The sequence below is a fragment of the Lathamus discolor genome, chromosome 15 (genome assembly GCF_037157495.1).
Source record: "Lathamus discolor isolate bLatDis1 chromosome 15, bLatDis1.hap1, whole genome shotgun sequence".
In the NCBI taxonomy this organism is placed as follows: domain Eukaryota; kingdom Metazoa; phylum Chordata; class Aves; order Psittaciformes; family Psittacidae; genus Lathamus; species Lathamus discolor.
This window is the reverse complement of record NC_088898.1, coordinates 7,370,057-7,397,083: the sequence shown is the minus strand read 5'-3', so window position 1 is coordinate 7,397,083 and position 27,027 is coordinate 7,370,057. Positions and strand designations below refer to the sequence as shown.

General features: G+C 43.7%; 1 long non-coding RNA gene across 1 annotated transcript; it reads right to left on the bottom strand.

The window, feature by feature from the left end:
• Positions 1 to 876: 876 nt before the first annotated feature.
• Positions 877 to 21,423, bottom strand: LOC136022338 (uncharacterized). The gene is made up of 4 exons (XR_010616136.1): positions 21,192 to 21,423; positions 7,145 to 7,251; positions 3,607 to 3,748; positions 877 to 1,900 (listed from the first exon to the last, which is right to left on the bottom strand). It is a non-coding gene; the product is annotated as an uncharacterized LOC136022338 (long non-coding RNA).
• Positions 21,424 to 27,027: the final 5,604 nt, after the last annotated feature.

Here is a 27,027-nt window from a genome sequence, read left to right as displayed (position 1 = left end):
TGCTGTATGGAGGCTTGATGAGACCCAGGAACTTCAGCAAGATTTTCTTAGCATGGTGTCAAGGGCTCCTTCAACCCTTACTCATTGTCTATCACTTAGTCATTAATTAAATGTTACATTACTGGATCTATCCCTGTTGACAGCTCACCTCTTGGGGTTTTGCTGCAATACAGACCGTGTCCAGGTTCTGGATCTCCCTGGTCATGTTCTGATCATATTCTTTTTAGTGAGCTTAGCTCTTCCATGCAGCCAGAGGAACTTGTGCCAAGAGGCTGGCAGTCCCAGGAGCAGAGCACAGCCAGCAAATGTCCCGTTCAGGACTCAATTGCTGAATATGAACTCCTATGAATACAGACTAAGAATATGAATTCCTGTTGTCCATATTCTAGTAAAGAGGAAGCCCAGAGATCTTTTCTTGATTTCTGGCCTTACAACCCAGAGGATGTGAGTGAAATCCAGCCCTGGTGCAGACCATGTGCATCAGCCCAAGGAGATGCCCAAAAGCACATTTTGACCAAAGCCCCAGTAGCTGCAGCCATACTACCATGCAATACACAGTCTGCCCAGTAGCTCACCAGGTGCTGCACTTCCCAACAGGCCTAAGTTTTCCCCACACCCCAGTTATTCAATGCACGAGATCGTTCTGTGCTGGTGATAAAAACTGCAACGAGAGAACGGGCCTTTTGTGTGTTTCACTCATCTCACAATCACCAGAAGATGATTTAATTGCACGAGAAAATGTTCTCTTTAATCTCTTAGAATTAGTCATCTCTTCCTCAGTCATCTCTCTATATTTTTGGTTAGAGAGACTGAAAATCTTAATATATCAGTGACATTTATAGCACATGTTAATATTATAAAACGTCAGCGCTCTATTTGCAGAAATGAATACTGATGTGATGGGAGTGTTTTATTATGTCAATGACTTTTATTATAAATATGATAAAACTGTGTCATCTTCCTTTTTTTTTTTTTTCCCCCAAATAAAAAATAAACCCACCTAATCATTTATCTCAAGGTTACTGCTCAGCTACCTGGTTAATTTATTCAATCGTGCTGTTAGGAAAAAATACACCCTGCAATGGATTTTCGCATTGTGTGGTCATTTGATGGATGTTATCATTTACCTGCATGTTTGTTTAGGATTAGACCGTGGCAATGAATACTGACACGGTGGTTTCCTATGGACACAAAGCCAGGAGGTGAAACCTAGCTTAAGTGAATAATTAATCATTACCAGGGAGTGAAAGATGGTTTGATATTACGGATCTCCATTGCTCTCTGCAGCATGGATATTGAAGCTGCCATGCCTCAATCCTACTAGCTCTGTCTGTAGATGATGCTTCCCTTGCCCTCAGGTTCATTGCCAGACCCGCGAGATGTAGAGGCTCTGGATGGTATCTTGAAAGCTCCCATTATGCTATGATACCATCCTACTAATTAATCTTTATTACTACAGCTAGTACTTGCAGTTGTGAGTAAGCTGAACGGATCACAGTAGGTAGCTGCACTTCCAACCCCAATAATAAGGTGGCAGCTTCACAAAAGAAATAATTGGCTCATTATAAGGATAATGATATTTTATGCAAAAATATTGGTAAATAATGAGCATTTGTATAAATTTCTGCTCTCTCTCTGTTGAGATTTCCTTACTCAGTTTTTAAAATTGCAGTGCCAGAAGAATCATCTTTACAAGAAAACAAACATTAACATATTTAAAAGACAGAATGGGAAACCTTGATTTGATTCATACAAAGTGCCATGATTCCAAAGACTGGGATTTTTCAGAATACCAAGAAACATCATGAACGTGCCTCCAAAGTTGAAGGCAGCCACCACAATGAATCAGCACATTCTTGGTCCTTGAGTTAACACACAGCAGGATGAGGGATCTATTCCCCTGGGGAGAAAACACAGGGAGGACAGAGATTACAGCATTAAGATCATGTTGTTGCTATGGATAGTTGTGTGCAAGACTTGAGGATTTTAGGGGGGTTATTTTAACTTTTAACTTTTTTCTTCTCTTCCCCTTCTCCTTCTGTCTCTGTGCTACCATCACTGCAAAGGGAAACCCAGGATTCCAGTCCTCGTAAGGAAGACATCTGTTTTGTCTATCACGTTGGAGGAGGTCAGGAATGATCTGTCGAAGATGACTGTCATACAGTAGGTAAGGGTGAAATTTAATAAGTGGGTGTATTTAATGGTAGGAATCTGTCTATAGAGAGACACACAGACTGCGATTTCAGGAGACCTCTGTAACACTGCTGAGACCCAGCAGAGTCATTGCGTGCATGAGAAGAGCTGTGAGAGGGGTCTGCAGGGAGCATAAAGGGGCTGTTGAGAATGAATGAAGAACCAAGGAGCCAGAGTGACAGGAGCCTCTTCAGATGCCACCGAACCAGAGCAGCACAGGGCAGGGAAACTCCCTCAGCCACTACTTGAATGAGAAATATCTCTAAGCTACTCCGCATGAGTGCGCAGTGGTTTGATGCTTTGAGGGAAGAGAAATAACTTTCTGCTGGTCTCCAATTCAGAGATCACCTGAAGGGGAAGACGTGAAGTGACCATCCCTGGAGGCACAGTTGATGGTGTTCAGTGGGTTGAACCTTGACTCTGCCAGGACCACCCCCCTTCTATGAAGCAGAAGTGTTGCTGAAGTGCTGCCTAGGTTATTAGGCTGTCTCAGCAGTGCGTTTATGATGGTTCCCCAAGGAGTCCAGTCTGAAGTAGCATAGACAGACAGGCACAGAAGTCTTCCCCCTCCCAGAAGTGAGCTACAACAGCACTTTAGCCGGAGACAGAGCAGCTCTTTAAAAGAAAATGCTGCAGCTTCTCTTTTAAATGTTCCACTGGGCTCTTGAGGTTTGCAGTCCTCCACAAGGCTCTGAATGCTAAAGGATGCAGTAATGAGCCCTACTAATTCACGGCACTGCCCAGCTGTACAAGCAGCTAGTGCAAAGGTTGTAAAGCAGGATGTGGAAATCAGCTCATTTCATAGTTTTCTTTACTCTCTTTCTCTGTTCTTAAGCCTTCAAAAGGGAGAGGAGATACATACCTTCATACATGCATAAAATAAGGCTTATTCAGATGATTTCCTAATTAGACCTACAGGAAAGCCTGATCTCCTATTTATACTGCTCTCAAACAAGCTGCTCCTGGTATCATATTATGAATGAACCACTCTCATTATAGACCTTCATTGGGGTCTTGTAATTGGAATTTAGCATATTGTAAAGCAAGGTCTATAGAAACACCCTTCTGTACAGCATTGTGTTACACTCAGGAGTTTAAAGACCCATAGGAGATAAGACTAGAGTAAGGTCTCTTGAGGCATAGGTAGATTTTTAAGTCCCCAGAGACCCCTGTCACTTGGGTTCTTTAGATGTGGTTGCAGATGTGCTACTGTTGTTGGACCCTGGCAAAAAAATGACATTAATGCAAAAGGGTGAGGGAAAGGAAGAAATAATATTTATATATCTATAATAATATTTATATATCTATATCTTATTAATAAGGCTATCTGTATCTATCTTCCTATCTATCAGTGCATTTCCTTGCAACCTTCCTCTACCAATCTGCCCTTCAGCAGAGCAATGGAGCACTCACCCTCCTCCGTGTCCAGCCGGTCCTGACGCACGGCGTTGGGTGAATGCCAGTTGTGTCGTGACCTGGGCTGGGTTTTGTTTGCATTTCTCCAGCAAGGGAGCTTTTATAACCTCCACTTCTAATCTCATGCTTCAGGAGCTTGCTGTTGGGAGAGAGATCGCGTGAGGAAAGAAACTCCCTTATGTATGTGCTGGGATTTCAAAACACAGCATGGATGGTGCACTAGAGAGCAAAGCTGACTGGAGGTCACCCAGGAGATGCCTTTAGTGAGTTCCAGAGAGAAAAGCATGGCGTGATGGTGCATATAATACCAGCAAACCAGTGGACCCTGAAGCAGAAGAGTGTCTTCAAGCTGGTGATAACCCTGGAATATAGAAAAGACTGAGACTGAATGACTAAAAGGGGGAAAGGTACAGCAAAGGGCAGCTCATGGAGGGAGGAGCATGGGCTAAAGGTGAAGGGGAGATGACAATAAGGAAGAAACAATTGTAATGACAGAAAAGACAATTAGGGGATTCAGTGAAGAATCAGAGGAAATGTCTGAAGGGCCTTAATACAAAGGTGAAATTGCCAAATCCATGATGTTGCTTATAAACAAGGGAAGGAATGAGGCATTTCAGGGTCTGAGAGAAGGACTGGAACTGAGGATTTTGAAGAAAGAAAAGCTGCGCAGAGATGCTAGAGAAAACCAGAAGCATAGCCCTGAGGGAAAGGATAAAGAATAAAGCAGAGAGATTGATTTATGGAGAGAGGAGGGCCTGGGAGAGGAGGACAGCCAAGGGGAAACACTGGCAAGAAGAATTCATTTGAGGGAGAGCTAATGCCATGAACAGGGACTGCCTGCCAGATCTTGGCACTCTTTTCATTTGAGTTTGTCACTTTGCCGTAATTTCACCTCCATCTACCCTTTCCGTACCCACCTTGCTGAGTTTCTTAAGGATGACTCATTAAAAGGAAAAAAAGGCAAAAGAAAAGCAATAGCCACCTATTTCTTATTTACGATGAAAGGGCAATCTGTATTTTCTATTTGGGCTAGAAAATGCCTTTCAGAGCTCAGCTGGCATTGGATCTGTTTGTTCTTTCTCAGGACTCTTGCTCTCCCTGCTCCTGTTTTTCACAGTGGCTCCTAAGTGGAAGGCAAAGCAATACCGGCCAGGCTGGAGGTGAACTTTCAAACCCTCAATATTGGAGCAGGTTCAGAAGGAAACAAACAGAGGCTGCTCAGGCATAATGTAGGAAATGGCTGGAGACAGATGGGCATTTGGAGCTGAAACAAGAACAAGAAGACCATGAACTCTGAGGCAGCAGGAGGATTTTCTGCTAGTTCCAAGAAGCCACCAGTGCTGTCTGGGGGATAAAGAGGGGTGCTAACAACATCCCCACGTGTGGGATGGAGCCCAGGTAACAGTGGCCTTTCCCTTCATGGAGATGTGACCTCGGCACTGTGGTGACAGTGGGTGGCAATTAATGATGACAGCTTTATAAGCATATCTGTAGCGCTGAGGCTTAGCTCCTGAACAGCTCCAAATGGGACTTTTAAATGCTATTAAACCAGCTGTGCAGTATTTTCTGTTCCATAAGAACAGCAGTAGCAGGCTCTGTGCCAGTTTTCATTGTGCAGATGGATGTACGTGTGGTCTTGCATGTGTATGCATAAAACCCTGGAAAGGTTGCAGTGTACTAAAAGCCTTCCCTGCTTTCCCAGGCTACTTTCTGATCTCAGGTCTGACCAGAGGAGGAAGGGAGCTGGAAACACAATGTCTTTTGAAAAGAGCAGCATATCTCCTGCTTGCCCATAGAGATGGAGATGCTGAGGCAGAAGAAGACAGATGTTTCACTGCTTCCCTACTCCTGGAAGAACATTTTTCCCCTGAGCTCACACTCAGCAGTCATGGATGATATTTTCCTCTGGAATAAAGAGTTTCTGATTACTCTGACTAGAGGCCAACAGATAAGCAGGGTCTTATGGCAAGTTGTAGTGGGAGAAACCAGGCATAAATGAGTGGGTATGAAGAAAGGTTTATCACAAAAGCAGCTACAAGAAGCACGAGGATGTCAAACTTTGACACTAGAGTACGTCACTTTGAAATGGAAAGTAAGAGTAAAATATCCTCAAGTTTCACCTGGACAAATTCAATTTGAGAAAGAATATGTCTGGAGAAATCCAAGGAATGTGATTTGCCTCCTGGGAGGTGTTTCACAAGCCAAGAATCTCTGCTATCACATCCACCTACCTCCATCCCACACTCAGTTCTGGGAGTCACCCATCACTTTGCCAAGCTAAACCATGCTCTCTTCCATCAGAAGACTCACTACCCCATCTTATCCTTGTCTTGCCTCTGTCTGCCTTGTAGCACGAGTCCCTGCAGAGCAGCCAGGCCGCCAGTATCTCTTTCACTTTGGGTTTGCACAGCCTTTTCCTTGGGATCCAGGGGACTTGTTTGTATTAACGTAATTGGCAAACACATTGTTCAAATATTAGCAGTGGCAGCAAAACCATTGTGCGGGGCTAGTCAAGGCAAGCGGTCCCTTCACTCGCAACAGTTAAAACCTGGGCTCTGCTGCCAGGCATGTTAGGTATTGGATATGATCCAGAAAAGCCATCCAGCTCTGAAGCTGGCACAGTCTTAGTATTAATTTGACTGGGGATAAAGCTACATATAAAGGCCTCTTTTGCAACCAAAAGCAAGTGATGAAACATTCGGCCTCATGTTCAGTTGCCTCTGGTGCAGAGAGTGAATGAAGTGATCCCAGTGCAGAAGCAGGATCAAAGGAGTTGTGCACAAGGAGCTTTCCTATGTCTGCACATCAGGTCCCTTGCATCTCTCCTCTGCACAAATTCCAGCCTCGTTGTCCCAGGAAGAGGTGAACCATGAGGGTTGCATAAGGCTGGAGAAAGGTTTGAATCAGCAGCATTAACAACCAGAGGAAAATGTCCTGATGGCTTTGCCACTGCCCTGTGATTATGTAAAATACGAGTAAGAAGGTTTTCCAGATACTTTGTTAAATAGGACTTCATGGGAAATGCTTATAGCAATAAGTCAAATTCCACAACCCCACTGAAATCAATGGCATTTTATGCCAGGTATGAACTGGGTCAATATTTTTATGATGATGCCTTCATTGATATACTGTTTGCCTAAAAAAAGGAATGAAAGCTGTCATAAAGCTCAGTTTTTATGTTCAAACGTATGGACATGTGAATAATGCAGTTCCTATATGGCAATAAAAAGGATGGGAGGAAGATATTTTACATTCTTTATTGATGAATTTAATGTAACAGACAATACCAAGTCAGTGCCATGATAAAGGGGCTAGGGCTGCCAAGTGCAAGACTCTGATTCGGGCCAGCCCGATGTGGTTAATGAAAGTGAGAATTTAGGTCATTAAGTTATTCATCTCCCTTCTGAGGCTGTGAAAAAGAAGTACCAAGAGGATCACATTGATCTCCAGATTGCTTTCATGTAAAACTGAGTGCCCGTAAGAGGAAGCTGAAGAGAGCGTCTATGATAGTGAGGTTTAATAGGAATGTACTTACATCTCACTGCACTGTATACGAAAACCCTGGCCATCTCCTCCTTCACCCCACTGTCCAATGGCACCAAATTTCTTTGGTCCTTCAGGCAATCCCCAGTTCTTGGAGACCTGTATTAAGGAAAAAGATTGGTTTTGTATAAGAAAACATGTAGTGCTTTTTTAATGTACGTACAGTTGGAACAAAAACAACCCACAACTCCCCCCCACCATGATCCCAGCATATCCTTAAGATTTAAAACAGAGAAGCCGCATCAACAAGAATTCAAAACATGATTGTAAAAACCTCATGCATTTTTGCAGCTATTCTCATGCTGTTTGAACACAAAAAGTTGGGCATTCTCTGGATACAGTCACCATATCTCCCGCTATAGCTCTGTTGGAGTTGAGATGAGCTACATAAGCAGACAATTTGGCCCTTCATTTTCTTCAGGATCAGCAATTTAAAACGTAATCACTGGAGGCAGTGGGTGTTTGAACACAGTTATCTCTGTTTATGCTGACCCTTTTCCTTACTGCTCCACCCTGCATGTGCTGTTTAAAGCCTTGGCAATAATACAGCCTGAAGATGGAGTGGCTCTCCACTGTGTCAACACTACCCACACCACACTTCTGCTCAGCTAGGCTGAGGCTGGACTACAACAGTAATAACCCCCTCCCAGCCTGTCCTCTCACTTCCACAAACACCTGCCATCTGAAAGAAATCCGTCCAAATCCATCTACCTCAGGTATATCCCTCTGCTCTGCTCTCATGAGACTCTGCTTGGAGTACTGTGTGCAGTTCTGGTGTCCTCAACATAAGAAGGACATGGAGCAGAGGAGGTCATGAGGATGATCAGGAGCTGGAGCATTTCCCATACAAAGACAGGCTGAGAAAATTGAGGCTGTTCAGACTGAAGCAGAAAATCTGTGTGGAAACCTCATAGCAGCCTTCCAGTATCTGAAGGGGGCTACAAGGACGCCAGAGAGTGACTTTTCATCACGGACTGTAGTGATAGGACAAAGGGTGATCAGTTCAAGCTGAAACAGGGGAAATTCAGGTTAGATCTAAGGAAGTTCTTCCCTGTGAGGGTGGTGAGGCACTGGAACAGGTTCCCCAAAGTGGTGAATGCTCCACCCCTCGCAGTGTTCAAGGCCAGGTTAGACAGGGCCTTGGGTGACATGGTCTAGTGTGAGGCATCCTTGCGCATGGCAGGGGGTTGGAACTGGATGATCTTGATGTCCTTTCCAATCCAACCCATTCCGTGCTTCTATGTCACAGCAATTCCATGTCCTCCCTTCTTCTATGGGTAAATTGAGGTATGGAAGGAGCACCTCTACATTAAAAAAGAAGTATCTATAATAATAGCGACTTCATCCCCAAACAATATATCCTGCTCATTGGAGTAATTTTCTTCTTACATCCAATCTTATGCTTTCACTGAACGTCTGTTTAAATAAGAAGAGAGTGAAACCTGTGGTTTCAGCAAAGTGTTTCTGTTAGAACTGGAAAACCCTGGAGCTTTGGGTACATTATTGTGTTAATTTCAAATCTGTGAAAATTAATGGGGGAAAATAAGGAAATTAAAATCATTAAAGGAGGGTTTTTCTTTTAATATATAGAAACTCAAAGAGCTTGATGAACTGAGTCCTTTTTTCTACACAACTGTTCTGTTAATGAAGCATTTTGTTGGTTATTTACCTTTACAAATACCCAAGCACAGCTTCACAGCAGGGTTTATCATATTCCCCAGGAAGCGGAAAGTTTGTGGGTTTAGGAAGATGCTTTTATTTAACGTTCATACCAGGATACAGATCTGATTCACACATAGAATTCTGTCCCACTACAATATCTCAATAGATCAACAGGATTGATGGCAGGAAAAGTTAAACATTAATGGAATTTTGTTGCAAATAAAAGACAGTTTGAAAATGTTCCAAATACTAAGTTAAAAACCTCCAGTTATGTCAATTTGCCTTATGATAATGATATTTTGGGGCACATTATTCTCTCCCATGGGCTTCAGAGTAGGGCTTATACCTGTCTACTGCAAAGGAAATGTTGAAGCAATTTCTGTGATGCTGATATTTTTCAGCTGATCTTTTTTTCCCCATTTTGATAGAAACCAAATACTTCTTTGCAAATATTTTGATGGAAAATCCCTGGCAAATTCCCACAATACAATTATCTCAATTGGATTCCTTAAACTGTCCAAATTCCATGAAAACTTGCATCCCGTATCTGTGTCCAAGGGGAATATGTGTACATTTTTAATGGGTTTATTGTGTTTGGATCATCCTTGGTTGTGTCCCTGTGCCCCCCCCCCAATTTCTGCTGTTCCCAGTGACGTTTGAGCACTATTATGAGTTCTCCCCATCTGAGCATCCTGCTGCTTCTTACACCCAGACAGTGACCTGGACTGGTGCAGGACATGGGACAAAAGGAAGGATTCCTTTGAGGAACATCATTTCAGATCAACATCAAACATTTGTGACCACCTAGCCCTAAAATGCCACTCGTCTCCCATTTCCCCATCCCTGGAAAACTACTGAGAGTAGTCATACTCATTGCTAACCCATGGCTACTCATCTTTCCAGCCTGGATATACTGATATACCTGTGACAACCACAGGAACAGGAGATTTTGAGATGCAGCTGCAGATTCTGGACCACTTGGGATGTTTCCAGGCTCCTTTTTCTATCTCTACAACCTTACTTCTTTGCTATGAAAAGCAACCACAAAACAACTGGTTCAGCCACATGAAACTGAACACATCTCACTCTCCTTTTCCCTCCCTGGGGTTGTATTTAATACCGAGTTTTAATGAACATTAGGGATATGTGCCCCTGTATGATCTAAAGTTAATATAATAACTAGATCCTGAAAGTACTAGTAGGATAATATATGGGCAGAAAAAGGGGCAGGGGAGAAAAAACAAGCAAGAGACAATAGGAAGAAAAGGTGATAAAAAAAAATGAAGAAGCAGAAAAGAGGGAAAGGAACAAAAAGGAAAACATGAAGTGATGCAAAAGCAAAAATAGGGAAACGATAAAAAGAAAAAGTGCAGCTGGAGGAGGCAAAACAGAGAAGGTGAATGGGTGGGCTGATGGAAGGTAAAACAAGGGGAAAGCTGAGTAAGGAGTGATGAAAGAACTCCAGAGTGATCAGTTTTGCAGGTGCAACCCAGCAGGTTGCCTCTGATCGGCTCTCTCAGGGACACAGCATGTTACCTGGACTAATTTCTAAAGGAAATGAAAAGGAAATGGACTTGTTATAATGAACACCATTAATTCACCCCTTCAGACTGCACCATTTGAGCAGAGAGTATCAAACTACTCAGTTGTCATTTGTCTGTTCCATTCTTCTCTGTTGCCTGTTGGAAATGACTGGTGAGCACATACACCCCTGAGTAGCTGCACAGCCACTAATTAGCATATATATTGTTTGTCCTGGTACAAATTTATAGCAAACAGCAATATTTTACACTCCAGTAAAGTTAATAAATGAGGCTTTAGGCTATAAAAATTTCATGTGCTTTTGTGCAAAGGTCAATTATAAATAGTTAAGCACAGATTTATCCAAAAATTCTGGGCTTCAGCACTGGAAGTATAAACTATAGTTTGGTCAGTCTGGTTTGCCAGCTGGACAAATTCCTCTCATACAGCCTCTGAGACCTCTCTCCAAAAGTGTTTTCAACTGTAGGGTGACTGATGTCCCATTTTAAGTTAGCATAGGAAGATGTTCTGAAGCATTGGAGGTACAATAGGAGGACACTGGGCCAGGCTTGGGAAGACTTTAATGATTGGGGTTGTCTTCTCTGGGAAGTTCTAGGGTTAGGAAATCAGATGCATTCACTCAACAGCTCCAATGATGTTACAAAGGACAAAAACACAGGAAGAGCTAAAACTAAAGAGTATGAAAGCCCTTAATTTCCAATATAGAAGGAAATCTGGGTTTAAGGATATCACTCCTCAAGACTGAGAGCTTATAAGGTAGGGGATCAATGATATATGGGTATATTTTCTTTCTAGTACAAGGTGAGAGGAAAAGCGTTGATCTTCCCTGCAAGAGCCTGGTCTGTGACAGTGTGACAAGGTAACTCAATTGGAGGACATTGGAGATTACAGGATAGAATAGACAGAACATTGAATGCAGGAGGCTGATACACTGTGAACAAGAGCATCTGAAGAGTTGACACTGCAGGAGGTAGGAGAGGAGAAGGCTGGAGCCCAGATCACGGAGGAAGCAGTGTTAAGCAAACTGTCATCCAGGATTTGTCATCAGTGTTAACCTGGTAACCAGGCAACAGAGAGATATGCAAGAAGCTCACTGCATCATCCAGAGTGAAAGGATGTGTTTGGAAGGGATGAGAAAGGGCTCAAGAGCTTTGTGATTCATGGGATCAGCAGCACATCATCAGGTTGACATATCAGGGGACACACACGCACATACAGACTCCATATGGTAGATCATGGGGGATGCAGGAAAGCATGGAAATGAAGGGAAGAGATCAGCACAGATGAGGGCTCTGCAGAAGACCCTAAGCTTTGATCACTGCTATCACCAGCTAGCTCTGTGCAGTTCCTGCAGTTATTACTTTGGTTTTGCTTTCCCTCTCCAGGGCTGGGCATCCAGTGTGTCTCTGTGAAGCTTTGTTCTCAGCTATGGGTCATTTCCAGGCACTCATATCATTCCTCCACCACCCAGAGACCATGTCAGACACCACCAGCTCCAACAAACAGAGGCAGAGCCACTGGACTACAGTGAACTTCCTCACAGCAGCAGATAGGGATGGAGGGATAAAGTTGACATAGACCATTGACATTGTGAGACTGGCTCAATTGCAGACTGGAGTGTGAGGGCCTCCAGGTTGCAGTGATTTTATACAAGGAATGGTTTGAAGTTCCTACACAAGAAAGAGAAGTTTGGCAGGAAAGAGAAAGCTGTGTGCAGAAGAGCTGACATGAGGAATACTTCGCAAATGGAGACACAGAAAGGGTTGGGGACAAAGAAAGGAGTACAGAGAAAAGGTAGGAGGATAGGGAAGATACACATAATACCGTTAAAAGGGTTATTAACACCCTGCGTGCATCCAGAAAGGAGACCAAATCTTGGCTTTCCTACTCATCCTGCTTTTTATCAGATCTCTGTGAGGAGCAGCAGTAGGAAGCACCCTGGACACCACAGACTTCTGTAATGGGCTTAGTGGTAAAGCTGACTGAAGCTAACCTGTTTCCATCATAATAGCCTATGAGTTCATTTCCCCACATTTCTACCCAACCCATTTTATCTGCTTGACATTCAGGGAGCTCTGCAGTAACAGGCAACCCAACAGACAGCAATAACAGGATTGGAAAGGAGAAGCAGTCACCCAAGGTCAGCAGAAGCCTTTGGCTGCGAGTGCTAGGGTGGCTCAGCAAAGGTCACACCAAATGGGCAGCCACTCTGTTTTGCAAGAGGTTGCTCAGTGTATGAAGGAGGCCAGGTCTGAGCTGAGCTAGTCAGGGGTTCAGAGATGCATCTGGCACCCAAAAGATAAGGTTTGCTGGTGTCTGCACCTGGTCAGAAGAAGACAAAGCTCAGCAAAGAAGACAATCCAGCTGTGACTGTCACATTGGCTTTGCTTCATTTACAGAACCTGCTAATTACACAAGGTTTGTGTTGGGAACAGCTGGTGAGGTCCTTCCTTCTGTCCTGCTTCCACATGAGCTGCTTTGGTTGTGTTCTTTTCAGGATTTCATTCCCAGGTTATTTTTTTATCATTTCTCTCAAAGATGACCCAAGTCAGACCCTGGAGGTTCTTGCTTTGGTGTGTCCAAGCACCAGAGTTCTCATTCTTTTCATCTCAAACCAAAAAGATTGACAAAAGAAGGGAAAAAATAAACCAGCATCTTTTCTACTTGGATTGTCTCAGGGCCCCTGCATTCTTCACATTACAGCGACTCGTAGACTCAGATGATGGAAGTGTTCAAGTCCCAGGATGGGGCTTGGAGCAACCTGCTCTAGTGGAAGGTGTCCCTGCCTGTGACAGGGGGTTAGAACTGCATGACCTTTAAGGTCCCTTCAACCCAAACCGTTCTAGGATCCTCTGTTTGTGACTGGAGAGCTCACTTCAAGAAAATACTTATACAGATGATACCAAATATAACTCCTGGGATTATGAAGCATTTAAGTAAAGTTTATGAAGACACTGAATACAACCTGGAGCTCATTGTAGAAGAGCAAAGGCTTGCATTTACCTACCTGTGAACAAAATCTAGTCTGAAGGTGCTGTGAGCAAGCAAAAGTGACAAGCCTTGTGACAGCACACCAGGGAAGTTACTAGAGGTCCTGCCAGCCTGGAGTTCAAGCAAAGTGAGCAGAAATCCAGGCAAAATGGGTACATGTGGTAATATCCTGCATTAAGAGGAGATTTGGATGAGGGTGACTACTGGTTGAGAAGAAAACAGCCACGGGAATGTCCTTTTGTGAGACAAAGTCACTTTCAGTGTCTCCTTGTTTCAACTGATGTGTCTTTAAACTTGCCACCAATGGTGTGGGTCCAGCCCCTCCCCTGATACTGCAGAAATCACCTGGTTTTGAAAGTACTGAATGCTGGACACTGCTGTAGCAAGGGCAGGATAAGAGTTGCATCAGCCCCTGCTATCCTGAAGGCAAGAGATGTTAAACGAGGGCACACTCACACTAGAGCACATCCAACTCTGCTGCTTGTTACTTCTGCCTTGGAAGAGTGGCTGCACAGGGGGCTGGAGGGAGCCTAAGGAGTGTGAGAAGGGGTGTCCTGTGATCCACATCATCTCCTGTAGCTGCAGCTGTGGTGATGCAAATGGCTGATAGATAGAGGTTAGCTGTCCACTCTCACCTGGATATATTAACCCTTCAGGAGTTCTAAATCTCATATAGATTCAGAAATTTGGAAGCTCAGGCTGGTCTCATTGAAGCTTTCTATGCTCTTACCTCTGCTAGGCAAAGGAAGATTCCAAACACCCCTAGGAGTTCACCTGTAATAAACAGCTGTGGGGCAAGGGCCCTGTTATTATATCTTCCCTAAGATCAGTACTGCTCCACTCAAACATCTCTGAGGCATAAGGGGCTGCTGGCGGTGACGGGGATCTTACTGCAATTCATTCCTCATCCAAATTAAAATCAGTGCATGTGGTTCACCTTGAGTGCTTTTGCTGGAGCAGAGTAAGGACGGTGGCTCTTGGCAGTGACAAAGGTGGGAGGTGGACACTGGAGACTCGCTACCTGAGAAGATAAATGGTCACTGAGCTGTTGCAAAATTAAAACTAGCACAAATTACGCCTCATTGTTTCCAGTGAAGTGAATAGTCAGGCTTGGACAGCAACAAGATTGCCTTCAGACCACAGTCTTATGTGGTGCAGCAAGTGTCATCTACATCTGGAGAAAGCTTAAGCAGGAAAAATGCCAGTCCTATGTCAATATGCACTAGGTACAGCCATCCGAGTGACACAGCAAGGCTGGGTCACAGAGATGCTGGTCAAACCGCTCTTCTCCTGGCAACAGCCATGCTCCAAGTCTAACCTCAGGCTCTGCTATCCCCTCTCCACTGTGCTGACTGAGAAGAAATATAACCGTCCAAATGTCTGTCACAGCCACAGGTCTCATTTAACATATGACAGAGGCAACATGAGGCAGTTTCCTCCCTGTAGCAGGACTTGGCATCTCCAGATAATATGAGGAGTTGTATGGGGAAAACAGGCTAATAAAGTCCTGATCAGAGTCATTTGAGTGACTTACAGAATCCATTTGACCAAACAGCTGAAGGGTTTTGGGTAGGTGTTCTTGAGCTTATTCCCAAATCTTCTATCATCAGTACCAGAGGAACAGAGCCTCAACATCTTTAGTGGGAGAGTCAGTAGTGGGTCTCCACTGCTATTCACAAATCTAAATTACAAATACTTCCCTTTGAAATCTCCTTTCAGTTGGGAGTAGAAGCATGGGCTCCAGGGTTTATGTTATGTTTTACTATTTCATTCCCATTCTTTCTTGTCTTCAAAAGGTGCTCCTTACAATGCAGGAGGAGGATCTATTTCTCAGTTTAAGAGGGGGAAAAAGTAAATGTGGAACAATACTTGACAAAATAAGTCTACAAGAAAAAAATCTTCAAGCAGTTTTGCCTTTTATTACCAGGCATTATGTACACCTCCTGCTCTGACATTATTTTATAATCTAAAATACTGCCACGCAGTAAAAAAAACATTAAATACAAATATAGTTACCTCTTTGTGTGGCTTAATGATGGACACTTTGGCTAGGGTTACATGCGAGGTATGAGCAGCTGGTGTCCCTATTGCCTTCGACAACTGCTCTTATCCCCTGCTCTGACTCTGCCCCTCATTTCTATACACTGCAGAGCCTATTTACTTGGCCAGCAGCTGGGAGCCTCCCAACTGAGGGAGAAATGCGAGCATACGAATCTATTTATTGTCATATATATACAACCTCTGACATCAATTTCATGTCTTGTTTTTATTGACCCATTTCATGCTACTGAAGCCAATTTTCAAAGCCTGTTAGGGGCAGATGTGCTCTCATGTCCTTGTTAAATGGCCATTCTTTTTGGAGCTCCAGAAGAGCACAACCAAGCAGCATCACCTTATAACCAGGGCTTGAACTCCTGGTGTCAGCTGCTGCACATCTCTTCCCTAGAGTGGGAAAGCTTTTGAGGCCAAACAGGGAAAAGCTGTGATAGGCAAGGAGGATGGGGAAGGACAGGGACAGATGCAAGTGAAAGGAATGGAATTAAAAGAATAACAGGGGAATGTGATTTGCCATGGCAAATGAAGATGGAGAAAGAGACAGACAGAAGAGCAGGAGGGTAAGATGGTGTTAACATAAAAAGGGTGGTGTGGAGGTGATGGAGGTGGACAGCAAAGCTTTATGGGAAGGAGAAAAGGGAGAAGGCAAAAGAAAAGGATTGCAAAATAAGTCTGAAGAAGACAACAAAAGAAGGAAAACTATAGCAAAGAGACTTTGTCCTTATTCTTCATTGAGCTGCTGGATCAGGTCTGTGGATAAGCAGTCTGGAACTGTGTTTTAGAGGCTTTCCTCACTCACTGATGCAAGTGTCAGCATTCTGGGCTGCCCCCATAAGTGGTGGCCTAGTAAGAGAACACTACAATAACTACTAATACTGTAGTTACTACAACAACTACAATGTACAATAACACTACAGTGACCACCAAAAAGGTGCATTTCATCCAAGGGTGGGCCCCTCTTTTCCGGGACATTGCACTGAGTGTGCACGAGAGTAATTTCGGGCTTTCTATACTGTCAATAGCACTCCTGGCCTCAGGGCAAATACCCTGTGTCTATCTTTGGGTCTTACTAGCCGCATCCATGGGATTCATCCTCAGAAGGCTCAGCCCTGCAAACTGCTAATTCTTGTTCACAATATATTCAGAGATAAACAGGTACTTCAGTACTGCACAGAACTAGAGCCAGTATGCCCAGTACCTCACAGGATCAATCCCTACCAAAGCAACAGCTTAGGTTTTCATGCTCAAGCCTGCAGCAGCTATTTTCATGCACACAGACACTGTGGATATCATAAATAGAAATGTAGATGATGAAGCAGAAGAAATGGAGGGAGTTTTACAAATGTTTAGCTAAATTCTGCCATTATTACCCTATTACTGAGGACAAACTCTCTTAGGAAGCTCCCAAGGAAAGTACCTCAACGCATTCTACTGTCCATCAGCAGAACTGGGACCATGGATACACCCATTCCTGGGCCCTGCAGGTTCGAAGCCAGCAAGGGCTGAGCAGAGACTACAACCATCTACTGCTTCCTCACTTGAAATCATTACCTGCCACCCCCAGCAACTGCTGAAATATGCTCTCCACACCTCCTCTGAGCTCCCCACTGTCAGGAGCCTCTCTGGATTTCCAATTTAACTCCTCCAGGGACAGAGTGCCTGCAAGGAAGGAACATCAGCTTCCTAAAATGAATCTCTTAATCACTGTCATTTTTTGTCCTAAAAAATCCAGCCAAAAACAAGGTATATTTTCTGCAAACAAATGGAAGTCCAGAAGTGAATTTTCCCTTCATCTGATCACATCCCCCTAGAGAAATCTTGCTTGTTGAGCTCATTATACTTTTTTTTATAGATAAAGCATATTTCCTTTGGTATTTTTCATATTCAGTAAGGTGACAATGCTAGTCTGAATGTTTTCTTTCTGTGCAGAGAGCAAAACAATGTGTACACCAAGGTTTGAAGCCTTCTTGACTGAACATAACCACAGCATTCTCAGGAGGATCCAAGCCCTTGGCGTATCTTGACAGACAAGGCTGTAACCTCCTACTGCTACCAGTTTGGGCTAAGGCAGAGGACTTGAGTTACCACTTAGGTGCAGAGTAACATAGACTGATATTTCCAGGTCACTATTGATGCAGCCGTACTCACAATGGCATTAATGTTGCCCCTAGCTCACAGTTGGTCAAAATCGTGATGCGCCCCATACGAAGCATCATAGATAGATGGACCTGAATGGATAGAGTCTAATTTATTCTCCATGTGAAACTGTCATAATGCATTCAAGGTCCAGGAGCCAGAAGTAACCCATCTTTCTACACACTGTGAAGTTTAATGATGTTCAGGTTTGGCCTGGTGATCCGATGCACCCCTTGTGAGTGAACTGCCAGTAGATTTATTGTGGCTCACCTGGGATTTTGAACAGACAACTGGTGTAGATATTGTCTCCTTGCTATTAATTGTCCTGGGGTAAGTCTCACCATGAAGAAAGGGCTCTGCTTATGTGAAAGTGATCTTTGAAGAGGAGACTGAAATGAAACAGCAGAAAGCTCAGTAGCTGCAGTGACATTACCTGCATGCCACACATAGGGAGGAAATGGTATGAATCGATAGCTGAACCCTACCTATCATCCATGCAATGGGCTTCCTACATCTGGGGGAATGTTATCCCAGATATATGGAATGAAAGAAATGCAAAGAAGCCCCACTATCCTCCGCTTCCTCCCCTAGCTGGATTCAAATCGTGTATTCAGAAAGCAAGTCGAAATGGATTCCATTTAATAAATTCTGTTTGAAAGCTGGGAAGAGGTTTGCCGCCAGCAGAGGAGGGAAGCTCTGGAGCAGCCTTCAGCAGGAGGAGTGGGTGGCAGCAGCAGCCTGACTGGTTTGATGATGAAGCTTGATCAGATTACGAGTGGGATTGTGTGGTGCGGTTGCCTGAGATAGCAGGGGACTGGACGCAATGACCTTTGGAGTTCTCTTTCCATCACGTGTTCTTCAACTGCAATGAAGTCACAGGATAGACTAGTCAGAGTTCAAATTTCTTCGTGGAAACTACTTTAGTTTATGCCAGCTGAGAATCTGCCCTAGTGTGGCCAAAGTCAAGGCCAGCCACCTTTAATCCTTGTAATGTGTCACAAGACCTCAGTCTTCTCTGCCCGGACCTGGCTTCCTGATAATACCTATGATGTCTTTATTCTGCAATGTCTTTTTCCATTGTAGAGATGTTAGCAACGGCCTCTCTGGTGGCCACATTCAAACATATGTATTTCCTTTTGTCTGGCAATAAAAGATCCCTTGAAAGAGCAAGGATGGTGGTGAGAGTGTCAGGTGGGGTCACAAGGCACAGACATTACACAAAAGGGAGCAAAATAACAATGAGAAAATACCTCAAAACACATTCCAGAAATAACAGCCTAATTAATCCAGCTTTTGTTTGCTCAGTGGCTGAACCTCCTTTTCCTATGTTTAGGAATGACTACTGGAGAATATTAGACAGAACTCAACTTTGTTTCTAAGGTTTAGCCCTAACAATCGGCTAGAGAAACGTGTATGAAATCAGGGGGACCAATCCACAGCATGTGAACTATGGGTTGTGTCAGAAGTAACCAACGCAACATGAAGATGGGGTACCGAGTACTAACAATGTACTGTCTATTTTTATATATATGTCTACCTCACAGAGGGACAGCGTGGCCCTAATCAAAGTGCCAGATGGACTACAAACACAGAACAAGCCAGACAACCTGCAGCAGCTTAACAATTCAAGTTATGACACTGAAAAACAACTGCAGGAAAAAAAATACTTGGCAAATATATCTGAAGAGTTGATGATCTCAGTTGTAGAACTCACAGAAAAGCAAAATGAGACTAATAATTGAGGACGGATTTCTAAAGCTAAATTAGCCTAATAAATCTGTGGCTAGAATTTAATCAGTGCAGTGCACAGGTACAATGGAACTGCCCCTGAGCATGGCAAGTGACTCAGTGTGCATGTACCAACCTGGACACATCAGAGTTGAGGAGTTAAGTGGGACCCAAAGGTTTGTTTCACTCCTGTATGAAACTCTCCCAATCCGTTGCTCATCAGGCAGCAGATGTCTCAGTGTCCATTCCTGTTAGGAACAGACTGGGTTTGTAGACCTTAAAGATTTGTGAGACTTCCAGCTTTGTAGGGCTTTCTTCTGTGGTCAGCCAAAATGGCATCTGTTGTGCGGTTGTTTCTCTAGAGGTCTTCAGAATTCTGCTGTGCAGGCACTGCTAGTTTAAACTGTCAGTGCTGGACTTAGCCCTGTGCCTTTCAGGATACCAAAAGAAGGATCTAGTTTTATAACCCCATAAAATTTGTCCAAGCTGCACAGGAAAGCAACCCCAGCGGTACATTTTTTGGATTAATTGATCCTATGATGGGCAGCAGCTCAAAGCTCTACAAAAGCTCTGGTTTTTCTTACTACCCCGTATCACCAAGAAACACCTCTGCTTTTGCCATGGCAATGGTAGAGAGCTGTACCTCCATCTAATCCTGTGAAGGGGCAGAATAGAAGAGGAAACATGCCAGGTCAGGATTTTGCAACTCGAACTATAGATATAGAAGAGGGAATGGTGCTCCCAGACGGATTTCCTGTTCTTGCCAGCACACACAGCAGTATGTTTTCTGTGCATTCCCACCGCTAGTGAGGAAAGACTTAAAGTTCTGTCTAAAACTCCACTTTTAAGAAAGCTCAGCAGCTGTCCAAGGACACAAGTTCACTTAATTGCTGTATCAGTACATTAGAAGATAGTTGCTATCTCACTTATCGGCCCTAGCAAAATATGTAGTACCCATTTGCCCTTGAAAGCAGCAAATGATTGCAAAATGATTAGAGTAGTCTGGCACTGGATGGACCATGTATGTCTTTTGTCCTGCTCCCTCAAAAGCCAGAATCCACCTTGCCTTCCTACTAGTCACGACAGAGCTCCTTCCTTGCAATTCATGCTTGCACTCATTTTTTTCCCCTCAAACAGTCTTTAAGACACAGCATTCAGTGACCTCTGGCAAAGGAATGGGAATAGCACGAGCACTAGGCAGCAGCTGTGGCAAATTGGTTTACTCTTCTGACACTGGGGGTTTTGAATAGGGAAAGGGGAGTTTATTCACCTGAACTTACTTATGCATCTGAAATATGCTTTGTAATCTCTCTAATGTCATTTAAAATACTTCGAGCTTGTCTATTTGGGCTTGTCTATTATTGTCTTGGAATGCAGAAAGTTTTGCCCAAATAGATGGAAGTGTCTGGTGAGAAATAAACTTGTTATCACGATATGTTGGGATTTAAATATATTATTTTTTTAACAGCTAAATATACATGTTCATTTCTGTATGGATGTGTTCATCTCTGCCGGGAAAAGGAACAGCAGACACAGTCAAAACCACACTTCCCAGCACGAAAATATCCAGCCTTTTCCCAGTGAAAATTGATCATGGAAAGAAAGTACTTCTCCCACTTTGCTCCTCCTAAACTGAACAGAAATAACCCAGGAGATGGGAATGCTTCTTGAAAGTACAAAGTGATGATAACGATGATTTTTGGGTTCACTATTGTGTGTTTTCTTAGCACCTCTCCTGCCCTCCAGCACGCACACCCCCGTGAGCACTGTCACCCGAACCAAACAAAAATCTGATGTTCAAACTCAATTAAAGCTCCACCAACATCAACTCCAGATTGAGGATGCCACATGGACTCGTCACTACACTGCTGACTCAACGATTAATTCTTAATGTTTACGGAAAATGATCCAAAATGCGCACTCACCTAATAATGGCAGACCACTTCCATTCCTCCCCCGGTCCAATCTGATCCGTGGTCACATACAGTCCGTAGCCCCTCCTTGGTTGAGGACCCCGCTCTTAGCCCTCTTGGTAGTGGTGGCTGAAAGATTTCATGGGCTTTTGTCAGGACTTTGTTGGGTCTTTAACAGGTCTTTAACAGATCTTCATGAGGTCTCTGTGAGGGCCATAAGCACATCCCTTTCGGGGAGTCCGCAGCAGATTGGCACAGAAACTACCACGATGATTTCTCATATGAAACTCAAAACGCTGACCCTTTTTGCAAAGCCTGTGAGACCTACTGATGCAAAGCGCTCTCTGTCAGGTGGGTTTTGTTACCATTGTTGCATTCCCCACTGATTTCAAAATCAAGGACAGGTTATAACACTGGAGAACTTTTCCATTAGGATCTACATAACCATTTCTTCAAGAACATTTGTATATTTGACTCCTCACGCTGCTCATCCCTCCTCAGTGCACTGTCAGAACAGCGTTTCCAGTGTTCCCATGTCACCCCTGTATCCTGACCTCAGCGGGGTGATCCCAGTGCGGCCTCAGAAAACTGCATGTTCCCTCCTCCGCTTTCTTTTTATGCCTGATGCTATCTTCTGTTATCTTAATTATATGCTTTAAGGATGCCTGCTGCACAGATCATTGATGGAGTTTGATGTTTGTTAATATCACGTTGTGTTATGAAAATCTGGTACATTAAGACCTTGGTGCCTTTCCAAATTATTCTGAAGATATAAAAAACTTAATAAGCAGCCCACTTTAACTAATACAGACTAATGGGTTGAGAAGGAAGAGCGTGAGTTTGGGTACACGTTGATTTGAGGGGTTGTGAGTAAATGATTAAAAAAACCCTTGATCGGAACTTGCTATTGAAGGTCAGGATTCAGTGTCAAAATTAGGGTTAGTACTGGTGGGGATAGTAGATATCGATTTGTGGTCAAATCATGTCAACCTTCATACTTGTATTTAATTTTTCCCTAACCAGCAATTTGTCTTTAAATGCAAACACTTAGCTAAATCAGATGCAGATGGTTGTTTTTATCAAATGAATGCTGCTTTATCACTTTAAAAGCTTTCGGGTTTAGTCAAGTGAAGGAAGTGGGCAGCAATCCCTTGTTTTTGAAAGAAGAAGAGCATATGCTTTTTAATTTGAAATGTAGCACTAATAGCATTATCCACAGGGGGATAGGCTGTGCTATTGTGGCTTGTGGATAATGCATTTATGCTCAAATATCCTTTATTCCCTCCTGAGTGAAAGAATTTAACAGCATATTGTATTACCATGCCATGGAGAATATAGTTTACTCTAAAAGTGAATTTTTTGACAGTATTAACTCTTCTTATAACTCTGTGTTGAAAAAAAACCCCTTCAACCTATCATGAACAATGAAAAAATACTGTCAAGGGGAGATCTGGAGATAATGCAGACAAGAGCCAGAGACAGCTTCAAAAATAGCTTTACTGACATATCCCTTCCTTCAGCTTCTCAGTCTCTGCTCTCTCCTCCCCAGAAGTTGGTGCTCATGCTACAATGGTGCCAAGCCGGGGGTGCAGCGACATGGAGAGAAGCAGGCTTGAGACAAGCAAACTCAGTTCATTTGTGACTTCTTCTAGCAAATTCCTTTTCCCCAGAGCTGTAAGACAAATGGTTTAATAACCCAGAATGCTGTGCTCTTTGCTTCAGCAAAGTTGACTCTCTGCATTCAGCCTTATTCACAGGTATCTTTAACAACCTCCTGGGAAAATGCTGAACAAACGGAGATCAGGGCTTGGAGGCCCAGGGCTGGCCTTGCATTGTTTGCTTTTTATTGTAAGGCTTATCTGGCTGTGTCATATGGTTAAAAACTGGAGCCTTGCCTCCAAGATAACAGTAGGAAGGCAACAAAAGCTTGTGCACATTTGTCTTCGGGTCAGTTTTATAAATGAATGTACTGATGCAGCCCTCAACGAAAATGCAAGGGAGAAACTACAGGAGAGAGCAAGAGCAACTCCTGACTTCTTAACCATCATGTAGTTTTCTGGAAATGAAAAATCTCAACACTGCTCTCACACTCTCTCAGCAGAGAACTGGCTGCACTCCAATAAGCGTGTGAAGTGCTGGGCTGGGTACTTCCACTCTGAAGCAGTAAGCATGGCCTTAGCTAGCCCGGCTGGAGGTGTATTTGAAAATGAAACCAGGTCTGGTACTCAGTTCCCACCTGCCCCAGGATCTTGGGGTGTCCTAATGGTGTCAGGGACAATAAGCCAAACCTGCTGGAGATATCAAAAGACAATCAGGTGATTAAGGATGAGAAGCTCAGTGGCAAGAATGTACCACAGCCTATGGGGAGCAATGGTCAAGTGGGGTAACAAAGGAAAGAGAAGGGGGTTTTGAAATCAAGCTGGACGAGTGCTCGCCCTCTACTTAGTGTCAGGAAACACAAAAGAATTCCTGCTTGTCCTGGTTTCAGCTGGGATAAAGTTAACCACAACACTGCTGGCTCCCAGGAGAACTCAGCCGAGAACACAGCTTGAACCTGAGCTGACCCACTGATGAGCAGCAGTTACTTCAGTGCTCTTCCTGCAGCCCCAATGGCTGCAGCTCCACTTGCAGGATTCACAGAACAACAGTGGTTTGGTATCCATCACAGTGCTTTACCGTGAAGCAAAGTGAGGATTAAATTTACCCGGCTGTAGCCATGTGAAACTTTAGATGTCTAAGCCAGTGATCTAGCCCTCCTCTACAGGCTGTGAGGAGAAAAGCAGGCATCTCCAGAGAATGAGTCACCTCCTCCTATGTGCCTAAAGTGGGTGGGATGACTCATCCTCCCAAGGTAACAGCCTCTCTTTCCATGGCTTAAATGACTAGTTCCAACTGAAAGCCTAACTTTACTGGCAGAAATTCACCATCTTCATCATTACCTGCATTTGTCTCAAGTTATTTTCATAAAGGCAGAGCAAGGTGAGTAGCCTTCAAAGGACTGTTTTGTGCTTTCATCTGGAATCTGCGCTTCCTTATCTTCCAAAAATGGTTTGCTCAAATTTCTTGGAGTCAGAGAGACTAAAGCCTGTTGGAAACAAAGTCACTTGACCCATCCCCAGTCCACAGGCAGAAAAGTGTGATTAAGTTTTGTTATACTTAATGTTTCCTCCTTTCAATAATATCTTCCAACAGTTAGTAAGAATACCTCAGTTGTCTTCAATGGGCTTTTATCCAAGCCTGCGGAGTGAGCAATGGAGAGAATTCAGCTCCAGAGGCAAAAAAACAGAGGGGAAAGGTAATGACACAAGAGAGCTTAAAGACGTAATTGTGAGAGGGTGGAGAGAGGGAAACAAAGAGAGATGCTTTAAAGATTGAGTAGTGGAGAAACACTGAGGCAATGCTCAGTGGAGAGGAGATCTGGGCAAGTGGAGAGGGACAAACTCATACCCTTGAAATAACGCATCTCTCCAGCACTGCAGCATCACTTCAATTTGAAAATGCCTAACTGCTCTTCAGTTTAATCATTGCTGCACTTTTGGGTATAAGATGAATAATTAAGCCTGGGAGTAGAATACAGCAAGTGTTAATAGGGCAGAAGGTACTGCAAAGTCCTTATAAAAAGCTGTGCTTGCAGTACGAAGTGGCTGCTCTTCTCTGCGTCCCCAATCACGAAGTGAGGAGCATGAAAGTACTAAACTAAATGAAGTGCATCTGCATCCATTGTGATGTACTTATATCCCCCTGAGTTTGATGCTATTGCTTGCTAAATAATACCCCGTCTCTAACAGAGGATGAACAATGTAATTCTAAGTTGTCCTTCCAAATCAAATCAGGACAGACATCCTGCACAGCCCGCCCTTCCATGCCTGCACCTGCAGATTCCCGCAAGCAGAGTCTTCTCCCTTATGAAAGTTAATGCTTAAAGAAAGTATCTCGTGCCTTAAAAAGTCCGCTCAGTCTGAAGTGGCAGTGATACGAAGCCCCTTCTCTTTGATGAGTTCAAGATTGCTTCCTGTTGCTGCCAGAAGATGAAAAATGAAGAAATAAATGGCCACTTCAAGCTGTGAGAGGCAACAATTACACAACATCTGAGAAGACATGGGGCCGGGCACATTGTCCAGGTACCTTGCAGTGTTGCTCATACATACAGCAAGAGAAGGCACAGAAAGAAAAAGCTTTAACAGGAATAAGATGCAGCCATTAACCCGTGTACAAAGTTATTTCAGTTTGCTGCTCCATCTGAAGCATCTCTTTCCCTGAGCACACTTCTCAGTCTGTGGGACCACCAGGACAACAAAGAAATAGCTCAGAGAAAGCAGGTCCTATCTGAATGACCCAAAATGTGTTCAGAGACAGGGGTCGAGGAGTGTTCAGACTGAGTGCGTCACACTAACCAGCAAATGCAAAGCTCCTCTTTTAGGTCTTTGTTTTCTGCATGAATCCAGTTAAACAGAGCTATATAAACTAATCAAATTAGGCTGGAAGAAAGGCAGATTGTTATTTTTAAATACTTGGGAGATGTTTGGGAATGGGAGGTCATAAAGAGGGAGGTCAATAAATAGAAAGGAGGAAATTATTTTTAACTATTGCAGATAAGGTATTTTTAGAGCAATCACCTGAAAGCTCCCTGAACTCCACAGAATGATAAGCACTGCTCACCACAGCAGCAGTAAAGGGAGCTGAGCTGCAGCCTGGCTCAGCCCCATCTTTCTTTGCTTCTTTCAAATGAGTTTTCAGTGTAATGGTTTTACTTAGATCCTTTTACTTAGATCCTTTCTATTCCACCTGCTGTCCTTACCGCTATCACTGAGGGTACCTCAGAGAGTCTGATCCTCCTAAGGAGATCTGAGGAGGTTTTCAGTTGTTGCTAAGTTGTTGCTATTTCCCCACCACCACCACCACCACCACCGCCGTCTTTGCTTTGGTTTTCATCCTTTTCTTTTTGACCGGTCTCCTCTCACCTCCACACTACATGGAAGACATGAGCCTCCAAAGGCAGGCATGTGTGAAAAGAAACCAAAGGCTGACTTCTAAAAGGGCTGGAGGACATTGGGATTGGGGGCGATACACATCTGTCTGAAACACCATCAAGGGATGCCACACATGGAACAGTGTGCAGGGATGCTGCCTGAGGAGTATTGCCCCCATCCATCAGAGCCCTGCGCAACAAATCTCCACGCTGGAGACAGCAGACACAGGCAGAGCTCCCTGAGGAGTCTGTGTATGTTTGTCTATGGTGGGGGAGAGGGGCATCACTGGGGTTTTAATTTCACTTTTGGCTCTTTTTGCACACTATCCCACACAGCTTCACCAGCTATCTATATCACACTGTCAGCAAGAGACAGGACAACACCTTTTTTAATAGTCTGGACAATGGTCCAGGCAAATTTAGGTGAAGGAAAGCACCTTAAGATCAGGATGAACTTAGAAAAGGCTTCACACAGACATCCCCTACTAATGCTGCAGACAAAAGCATGGGATTCACTGACCATACCATTTGATCTCTGCTCTTCTTAGAAAGAAACAAATCTTCAAGGTGATTCAGCATCAATCAGGCTGTGCCAGAAGCTCTGAATCTAAAACACATGCATTCAAAGGCAAGGGAAGATGTCTGACTGTCTCCCTCAGCCTGAACTGGTATTTTTCCCTCCTGAATGCCAAGCTTTTCAATGTGTCAGTATGCTGACCTGTTGCCATAATTTGGGGAAAACAACTGTTTTGGAGCCATCTTCCTATCTGTTATCTTACACTGATTGTCTTACTGCATCTTCCCCGCCTTTGCCTTCATGGTTTTCCAAAGTGAAGGCAATGAGAAGAGGTTTTTCTTTCTTTCAAGGATCAAAGCAAA